This window comes from Rhinolophus sinicus, linkage group LG03 (assembly GCF_036562045.2).
Source record: "Rhinolophus sinicus isolate RSC01 linkage group LG03, ASM3656204v1, whole genome shotgun sequence".
Taxonomy (NCBI): Eukaryota; Metazoa; Chordata; class Mammalia; order Chiroptera; family Rhinolophidae; genus Rhinolophus; species Rhinolophus sinicus.
Genome location: NC_133753.1, coordinates 51,574,523 through 51,584,453, shown reverse-complemented (window position 1 = coordinate 51,584,453; position 9,931 = coordinate 51,574,523). Strand labels below are relative to the sequence as shown.

Genomic DNA, 9,931 nt, shown 5'->3' with positions numbered 1-9,931 from the left:
AGCCTAAAAGTAGAACTGCTAAATCAAGTAACTATGTTTAACCTTTTGAGCAATGGACAGTCTGTTTTCCAAAGTGGCTGTACTATTTTTATTCCCACCAGTAAGGTATGAGGGTTCCAATTTCTCCACATCTTCACTAATATTTGTTATCTCCCCTTTTAATTATAGCCATTCTAGTGGATGTGTAGTATCTCATTGTGGTTTTGCCTTGCATTTCCCTGCTGGATAATGGTGTTGAGTATCTTTTTATGTGCTAATTGACCATTTGTTGTACTGATATTTTCTTCTTACAAAACTGCTGCTGACAAATCCAAAACATTTTCAAAATACAGTATGTTTTTCAGTGCTAAGCCAATTGTTCTGATGTGCTTCTCTTTGCTCTCTGTGACATGCCATGGGCTGTGTTCTGATATTTTGCCTGAGTACTGAATATACAAACAGTCTGACTTGGCTTTGGGCTGCTCATCGTTGAGCCCAAGTTGAACAAAACACACGGAGACTGAACATCTTTCAGAAGAATGCTATGGTTAAGATTTTGCTAAAGCAGGTGTTTTATCTAACTCCTTGAGCTGCATATTGTCTTGTGTAATCATCATCTAGATTGTATCGTCTTTGGTGGCACTTCTGTTTCTTTTTAATTTTTCCCTTGCGCAGTCCTTCAGGTATTTGTGATCAGAGAATCATTTGGAAATTGCAGAGTCACTTGCAGAATCCTTCTGTAGAGGAGAACTTGTGGCCTTCGCAAGAAGTGCTTTAGCTTTAGCGTTGATGGGGGTGAGCGGGAAGTAGCCACGTCCTCCAGATAGAGGGATCACTCAAAAGTTGGTTCTTTAAGAAGATCAATAAAATTAATAAACATCTATCCTGATTGATTAATATATATAATACATACTATATATATAGTGTAAAAAAGTATACATATTTTAAGAAAGAAAAAAACTATTAAAATTGTAATACTCAATATATACTGATAACAAAAGATGAATACAAGTCATGTGTATACATATTTTTGGCACTCCCGGATATATATATATATCACAAAATTAAAAATATCAGGAATGAAGGAGACTTATCACTACTGGTCTTAAAGACATTTAAAAGATAATAAGAAGATACTTTTGACAAATTTATGCCAATACATTTGACAGCTTTGATGAGATGGACAAATTCCTTGAAGAATTCAACATGAAAATCCCTATGAACCAGGGGTGCCAAAAAAATGTATACATATGACTTGTATTCTTCTTTTGTTATCAGTATATATTATTACAATTTTAATACAGTTTTTTCCTTTGTTTTAAATGTGTATACATTTTTTAGACACCCTCTGTATATGTTAAAGAAACAGAATCTGAAGTTATAAATCTTCCCACCACAGAAACAAACAAACATCTCATGTCCAGAAGGATTTACTGCTGAGTTCTACTAAGCATTTAAGGAAGAAATAATATAAATTCTATATAAGCTTTTCAAGAAAACTGAGGGGAGGGAATGTTTTCCAATTCAATCTATGAGACCAGCATTACACTGATATGAAAACTGAAAAAAGGCATTACAAAATTACAGACCAATGTCATGAATGTAGATGTAAAGCACTTAACAAAATTTTAACAGATCAAATCAAAGAATATATAAAAAAGATAATGTGTCATGAAAAGATGGAGTTTACTCCAGGAATGCAAGACAGTTTAAAATGCAAAAATCAATGCAGTTAACCATATTAACAGAGAAAAAAAGAAAACCCATATGATCACTTTAGCAGATGCAAAAGATTGACAAAATACAACATCCATTTGTGATTTTTAAAACTACCAGGAAACTAGGAATAGAAAGTAACTTTCTCCACCAGATAAAGGCCATCTATGGAAAAATCAACAGTTAATGTCTTAATAGTCAAAGACTGAGGCTTTCCCCTAAGATTAGGAACAAGGTGTGTATGTCCGCTTCCACCACTCCTATTCAAGTTGTACTGGAGGTACAATAAGGCAAGTAAATAAATAAAAAGCATCCGGATAGGAAACTGTCTTTATTTTAAGATGCCATGATCATTTATTTAGAAAATGTTAAGATATTTTCTTAAAGTCAGGAGAGCTAATAACTGAGTTTACAATAGTAAGATTCAGAGAGGTTAAGTTGACCAAGATCCACAATTACTGAGTGGTAAAACTGGGATTTGAATCCAGTTCTATCTGACTCCAAAGCTTGTGTTCTTTATCAGAGATTGTGGTATTCACATGCCCAATTCCCCAATCTTTCCCCTGTTATGATAGCTAAGGGGATTGTGTGTGTTCCATATGGTCCCTCCACAAAACAGTGAGGTCTCTGTCAGCCTGGGTTCCTGAATGACTGTGAAATTAAATTTTGCACGTTAACCCACACATTATGGTGCTGTTACTACAGCATAACACATCCTGTTTTGACTGATACAACCACTATTCTGCACACTCCCCAGTAACTTCCTTTTGCAAGACTGAGGATCTGTGTAAGAGTTTTAGATCATAACCCTAGAACAGCAAGAGAGGAGAAAGTTGTTGAGGGTCTTGAATCCCAGTCTTAGAAATATAGACTCCACTGAGTAGGTGACTGGGATTCCCACACAACTGGACATCCTGGATTCAGTCTTTAAAGCCCATGAAAAGGCAGTGGCCCAGTAGCAAAGCTCCGCTGACTCTGTGACTTGGCTCCCTACAGCTCTGCCCAGGAGACATTTTCCTTGGTATTAAAAAGCTAAGTCTCTCACTGACAACCTCTCCAAAGCCTCATCCCTTTGGGCACCAAGAGCATCCAGAGCCTCCCTGTTTGGGATCTAGTGCCCTGGCTCACTGCTGCACTTGCAGGCAATGTTTTCCTGTGCAGGTCACAAAGTTCTGTGGAAAATGTGAAGCAGAAATTGTTGTGATAAGCCCGGAGCTCAGGGACCTCTGAGGAGCAGCCCTGGTGAGCTGGGTCACCTCATTTTGCGAGGGCTAGGCCTGGGGCTCCACAGCCTTAATTAAAGCCAGCAGGAGCCTGTTTGAAGAAAGAGGAGCAAAAGAGTGAGGGCAGCAAAGAGCCAACTAAGCCAAACCCACCTCTTCCCACAGAGACCAACCTGGGGAGTCCCATAGGCTAGGGCCCACTCAAAACCCATGCACAGGACAAGTGAGGGGAATCACAGGGAGTGTTGTGGGCACCAGCGGGGCAGGTGAGGAGGCCTGGGCAGGAAGACAAGGGGCTGACCCGGGGAGTGGGGATCATAGTTCTTTTAGAAACTACTAACCAGGGCAGAGCTTCTGGTGGTCACCAGGGTAACCAGCTGGGGTGTGGAGGCAGGGGGACATAGGAATCCCAAACAAAAGTGGTTATCAAAGGACCAGAGAAACATTTTAAAGCCCGACACTGCTATAGTACCTCCTTTTGGAAGGTTTGCTCTCATGCCCGAGCCCAGAGAAACCTCTTTCTTCTGCGGAGGATCTCCTTTTCTGCAGTTTCATTAACCCCTGTCTTGGGTAAATATGCAGCCAGTAGTGGATCCGGCTTCTAACCCTCTGTATCCCTAACCATAGCTGCCCTGGTCCCTTCTGCAGACGGGGCAGGTACTGCCTCTAGCTTCTGGGGCTACCAGCCTCCTACCATGCTTTGGCTTGGAGAGCAATGGATATCTTTTTCCTTCCATAACGATGAGCTTGGATTGCTTTTGGGAGAACTTGACTTCCAGACCAGCAGAAATGATAAAGGGCTTAACAACAGGCTTGAACACGACTTAGTACATTTGCACAGCAATTTAGTGTTTGCAAAGCCCTTTCACATATCTTGTCTGATTTTCTGCAGGATTAATTATGAGACGATTAGAGCAGGTATTCTTATCCCAAAGTCACAGCTGAGGGAATAGAGGCCCAAGAAATATTAAATTAAATGTAACTCACCAAAGTCATGGGAATAGACTCAGGAGCCTTACCTACTGCTTCAACTGGGAAACTTCTGGGTGTTTTGTTTTCTGTCACATATAGGACATCAGTAAAAGATTTCTCTTGCTAAGGAAAAAAATTGTTTATAGTGGTCACAAAAAGTTGGAAGAGCAATACTCTATTTTTTGATGAGGAAACGGAGACCCAAAGAGGAGAAATGATTTGCCCAATAAGGGGTGAAGGTGAGGCCAGAATCCATTTCTCCTGCTTCCAGGACAGTTTTCTTTTTTACCCAAAATACGGTCCTGGACCAGAACCATGCAGTGTGTCCTCACTCTCTCCTAAGTCCGGGTATGGCTATCCTTTCTTGCCAGGTCCAGACAGAATCTCAGAATTGAGGACAGGAAGGAGCCTCAGTCCCAGTACCAGGAATGGGTTTTACATTTGACCAAAGCCAGCCAGAAGTGACTTTTACCACATCTCACAGTAAGTAAGAGGCAGAAACGGGATGAACCCAGAGCCCCTGGGTCTTCAGGGCAGCTCTCTGAATCTGTCCCCTCCCTGTCCCTAGGTCATCTCCTCCTATGTAGGCCCTGAAAAATTCCTGACTCTTTCCTCACTGACATCCAATTATCTCCCTCCTTGGCTTGGTACAGCCCCGCCCCTCAGAACCAGGTGAGCATGCTTTCCAACCCACTGGGCCCTTAGCAATAGTGGTTTTCCCTCTCCACCCCTGCCCTTCCCCTACTTCTGGGTGCATGGCAATATATTGAAGACTATCTGTGCCCAAGAGGAAAGGGTCACAATCTATTACAGAATAGAAATGGTGGAAATGCAGGAGGAAGCTGTCCTTCTGTCCAGTTCCCTAATTCTGGAAAACTTACCATGACTTCTCCCTCAAAAGCCCTTAATGGCTTTCACCAAAATGCTAGCACAGGATTTAGAAGCAGCCTCCAGGACAGAGTTGGTCCGTGCTCTCCTTTGGCCTTAGGCACATCTGACACTCAACCCCACCCACCCTGAGGTGGGGCTCATTTAGCTTTGTGTTCCCAACACATACACACACACCAGGAAGAGTGTTTTGCACATCGCCCCAGATATGTGCTTCATATTTATTATATATTTATTATGTATTATTCTATTATAATATATAATATTATTTATTAATGTACTTGTATTATATTATTTACATAAATATGTAATATTTATTATGCATGATAAATACCGGGGGTGCCAAAAAAATATACACAAGGGGACACTTTGGTCAGCGTTGCTCAAACAGTAATTCGCTGTAATCAGAAGTGTCTGGAGGCTGATGGTAACCACTTTGAGCACTTTTTGTAATTGCAGAAGTCAAACGTGACTTGTATTCATCTTTTGTTATCGGTATATATTGAGTATTACAATTTTAGTATGGTTTTCCTTTCTTAGAATGTGTATACATCTTTTTGGCACCCTCTATATGTATTTATTAACAAATTATTATATTTACAATATCATTATATTATATATAATATTTAGTAATATATATTAGGTTGGTGCAAAAGTAATTGTGGTTTTTGCAATTGGTTTTAACCTTTGAAACCATGATTACTTTTGCACCAACCTAATATACAGTGATGTAATATACTACCATATTATTATATATTAAATAACATTACAATATGTAATATTATATAATATACTATAATATATAACAGAATATAATTAATATTATTGACTGATTAATAAGTAATACATCCCTGTGTATTCATACAGGACCAAATCCCAACAGAGGAAGGAAAGGATCCTTAGCAATATATTTCACTAATTACAAGAATGAAACCTCAATCCCAAATATATTTCCCAAAATGCTTTTCTTGTAAGTTTCTAATATCTTTAAAAGACACCTAGAACCCTGGTTCCCATTAGTTTTCATCTCCTGAACTACTTTTCTGAGACTGAAATGCATTCACTACCTTCACTGACACTCCTGACACGCTGTAAAATTCCTTAATGGTTAGTAACAGGATGCTGTGTCCTGGCCAAACCAAACAGACTCCTGCTCTAATGGTCTGGGGTTGGCTGGAAACATGCAATCTGCCAGTTCTTCAAGAGTTCTAGATTAGGAAAATGCCCACAAGTGTCTGAGTGTCAGGAGAATGGATCAGCCTTGCTTTCTGCCTCTAGCGTCACACATTTTATGAGCCTCAGTTTATTCACCTGCAACAGGGTTGAGGGAGGGAGCTAGAATAATTATACCTCACGATGGGGCTGTGAGAAACAATTAGAGAAACATTGCAAAGTGTTTGAATGAACAAATTCATCTGAAAAACCACTTGACTGGGTCTCTGGGGAACCACAAACAGACTTTTACAAGTTCACAGTTACTTAGCTAAGATCAGGTGATGATATTTTATTTCAGGAAAAAGAAAACACCATGTGCTAGCAGAGTTGCTCATGCTTGGGCCGAGGGAGGGCCTCTGGGAGGATGGAGGTGAGGGCTGCCCTGGTTAGGCCCCAGGCCGGGCTGGAGCCATTACCCTTTCCAGTCATTCACTGGTGGTGTCTTCATCAACGCCCTGGCTCCTGCTATCTCCTTGCCCAGGAGTTTGGCTTTTCCTGACATCCCCTTCCATGGCATTCTTTCAGCTTTGTGTCTTCTTCCTGGTTTTTTATTTTCTCTGCTTTTGTCTCCTTTAAAAAAATTATCAGATAAAAATGCCCCATGAAAGCTCAGTATTGAACTTTGACATATGATGGGAACTGGTCAAAAGCTTCTGTCTTCTTTACCTCCCCATTTTCTAGATTATTCTTCAGGAATAAGAGGGTCATATGTGCTATTTGGCAAACGTGTTACTTTCTTTCCTCCTTTCTTTCTTTCCTTCCTAACTTCCTTCCTAACTTCTTTCCTTCCTTCCTTCCTTCCTTCCTTCCTTCCTTCCTTCCTTCCTTCTTTTCTCTCTCTCTCTCTCTCTCTCTCTCTCTCTCTCTCTCTCTCTCTCTCCTCCCTCCCTCCCTCTTTTTTATGATTCCCAGGATTCTTAGCTCTGGGGATAAGGGAGCTCAGCATGTAATTACAGCTACTCAATGAGGTAGCATAAGTAGCTTTATCAATCCCAACATCTCAGAGGGAAATACTGATGATACTTTATCTCAAAAGTCCTACAGATTGTTCTGTTCTAGACCTGAAAAGGCATACCTTTATGCCCCCGAGAAACCAAAGGGGCCTTCTGGTTCCCCCCTGGAGTAACTGCAGCTGTGAGAGTCTGTCTGGGAGGATGGAGATGAGCTAATCCATTCTCATCAGCCTCACCTATGCTGTGGCCCTGCTTCTCCTTCAAGGATGTTCAGTTACAGGGGAAATTAGCTGAGGGCAGAACACCCAAGGTTGGGCTGGCTATGCAGTTACTGCTGTATTATTTTTGGCTTATCATGTAACTTCTACAGGCCTCAGTTTATTCACAAATTAACAGGAGAACCTTGGAATAAATCACTGGATTTCAAAATTTTACTTTTGTGTTTTTCAGCAGTGGAATCCTTTTCTCAAACTCTTAGACAGATTCTCATTACAGGAAACAAATACAAGTGGAGCAACCCTGATTGAAGGTGGATGGGAGGGCATGCTCACTGAATCCAGGATGTCCACTCTGGTTCCTTCCAGCCCCAGTACTCCATGATTCTTGTGCCATAACCCCTGACTCCAGCTGAGGATGCAGGAGAGGAACCATAGCATCACCTTCTTTCTATGTTGTCCTAGCATCCCTGCTTTCCTTCTGTATTTTACAATAACTCATTGAAAATAGGATCCTTTGCTTGTGGCACAACATTATGGAAAGATGACCGGCCCACCGCCCTCCACAGCCCAGTGTTGCGTTCTCCCTCAGCCTCTCAGTTTCTGAGGCCATAGCAGATGTGAAGGCTGACCTGAGACCTGGGAGAAGGCCTGGGGGTAGCTGGTGAACTCACAGGGGAGGACATCAAAGGAGGCTGAGCTCATCTGACCCAGGCCACAGAGTCAGGGCCAGGACAGCTGTGAGAACAGAGGGAGGGCACCGAGCACTCCAGGCAGGGAGGAAGGAGGCTCCTAAGCCTTCTCTGACTTCCATTCCATGTGGTACCTGCTTTCCCTTGTAGTGATTTGTGTGGCAGACAGTTGGAGAGAGAAAGGGCCAGTAGAATTCCTGGTTGTTTTGTTTCTTTTCACTGATTCCTCATCCTGTACTTCTCTCCCACCTCCTCAGACTTTGTAGGAATTTTCAGTTATTCCACACACCCTCTTTCCTGTCAGACCGTATTTCATTTCTCACATTCCACCCCGGGGCCTAGGTTAGCAGAGCCCAGCTGCCCTGGTTAACCTAGGTGAGATATTAAACTCCACCCGCCCCAGGAGTCACCCATCATCCTCCCCAAGCCACGGGTTCTCTCCCTGGTGAAACAAAGGTGATAACAGTTCTCATGGTATTTTCAATTAAAAATTCCTGAAATGTTTCCAACATCAGCCAGCCAGAAAGGAGGGTGATAGAGAACAAATGGTGACAAGGAGAGAAAGAAAGAGAGAGAAGGAGAGAGAGGGAGGGGGCGGCGGGGTGGAGGAGTGGTGGGCAAATATGTGAGGAGCCAGAAGTCAGCAAGGGAGCCAGGGAGAACTGAAGCCAGAAAACCAATGGCAAGAAAGAGAAGCCATTGGGAGAGAGATGAAGAAAGGGTGCAGATTAAGTTGTTAAGGTTGAACGGGAGGCCTAAGAGAGACAGCAGAACCTGCCTGTGGAAAAACTGAAACAGCCCAAAGATAAAGTGCTTTGGCTCTAAGTCAAAAAAGTGTAACAGAGGTAGCTGGCACTTACTTGGCATTCTTTAGCCAAATTTTATGGACCGTCCTTAATTATTCTTCTTGTATTATTCTTTTTCATTTTCTTTATTAAACCAACCAGAGGGCCCATTCCCAAAATGTACCTGAGGCCACAGGGAAGGGAGCCACAGAGATCTAAACATTTAAGGAAGGAGGACACTTTTATCCCTAAGTTTTGTTGGTTTCTCAGCGATTCTAGAGAACTAAGCCTGGCCCTGACCTCCAAGGCAGGCACTTTGCAAACTCATTTTATTGAAACCGAGGTGATCACCCATCCTGTTGGGGAGGGAGGTGCACAGGCAAAGATAAATATGACAGAGATGAGGAAGGGCCATTATGTAACATTCCTAAACACACCACTTCAGAGGGCGTGTGGAGGAGGAAATGAGAACCAGTCATTTCAAAAGCAAAAAAGCAAACTAAAAACCCCACAGGCACCTACTTCCACACCAAGATGTGCAGAGGAGGGAAGTCACTGGATCAACGGGAATTGCTGCCACCAGGAAGCTGCTTGTAGAATTCTCTTGAGGAAAAAGTCACATAAATGGGTTCTTCCAAATGCAAGGAATCCTCCTCCGGAGTCCCCCAGCCTAGGCAGTGGTGCTGCCCATGATCTAGTTTGCACCAGTCAGAAACCCTAATGTAGGCTACCTGGCCTCCACCATCTCTTCACCGTCCATTCTTCATCATCACGGGTCTGGAAACCACTTCCTCCTCTCTCTCCTCTGTAATCAGCTGGCTCAGACCACCATCCCCTCTTACCTCGAGTACAGCTCCCCGATGGCGTCCCTGTATCCACGCTTGCTCCCTCTCATCCACTGTCCACCCCATAGCCAGGGTGGTTGAAACATGCAACTCTCGAGGCATTTCACCCCTGAGAGCTTGCTTATGGCTTCTCATTGACCTCAGATCAAGTCCCAAATATTGACCATAGGCTACGACATTTGCTGGGATTTGTCTCTGAGCACTTCTCCAGCCCCACCCTGAACTCTCCCACCCTACACTGCAGGGAGCACATGGCCTTCTTTCTAGTCTATGAGCATATAAAACTCCTTTCTGCCTCATGTTGTTTGCAAGCATCTCTAACCTATACATCAGAGTCTCCTTTTTGTGGCACAGGGATTCTCCCTTAGAGCCTGCTGAGAGAAGGGTAATATCAAAGAAAGGGGCTGTGCGGTCTCCCGGACTTCCAGGGTTCTCTGCTGGTCTGTAA

At 42.8% G+C, this 9,931-nt stretch overlaps 1 pseudogene; it reads right to left on the bottom strand.

Annotated features, from left to right (window-relative positions):
- Positions 1–527: 527 nt before the first annotated feature.
- On the bottom strand, positions 528–9,585 carry LOC109447649 (LYR motif-containing protein 2; annotated as a pseudogene).
- Between the last annotated feature and the right edge of the window lie 346 nt (positions 9,586–9,931).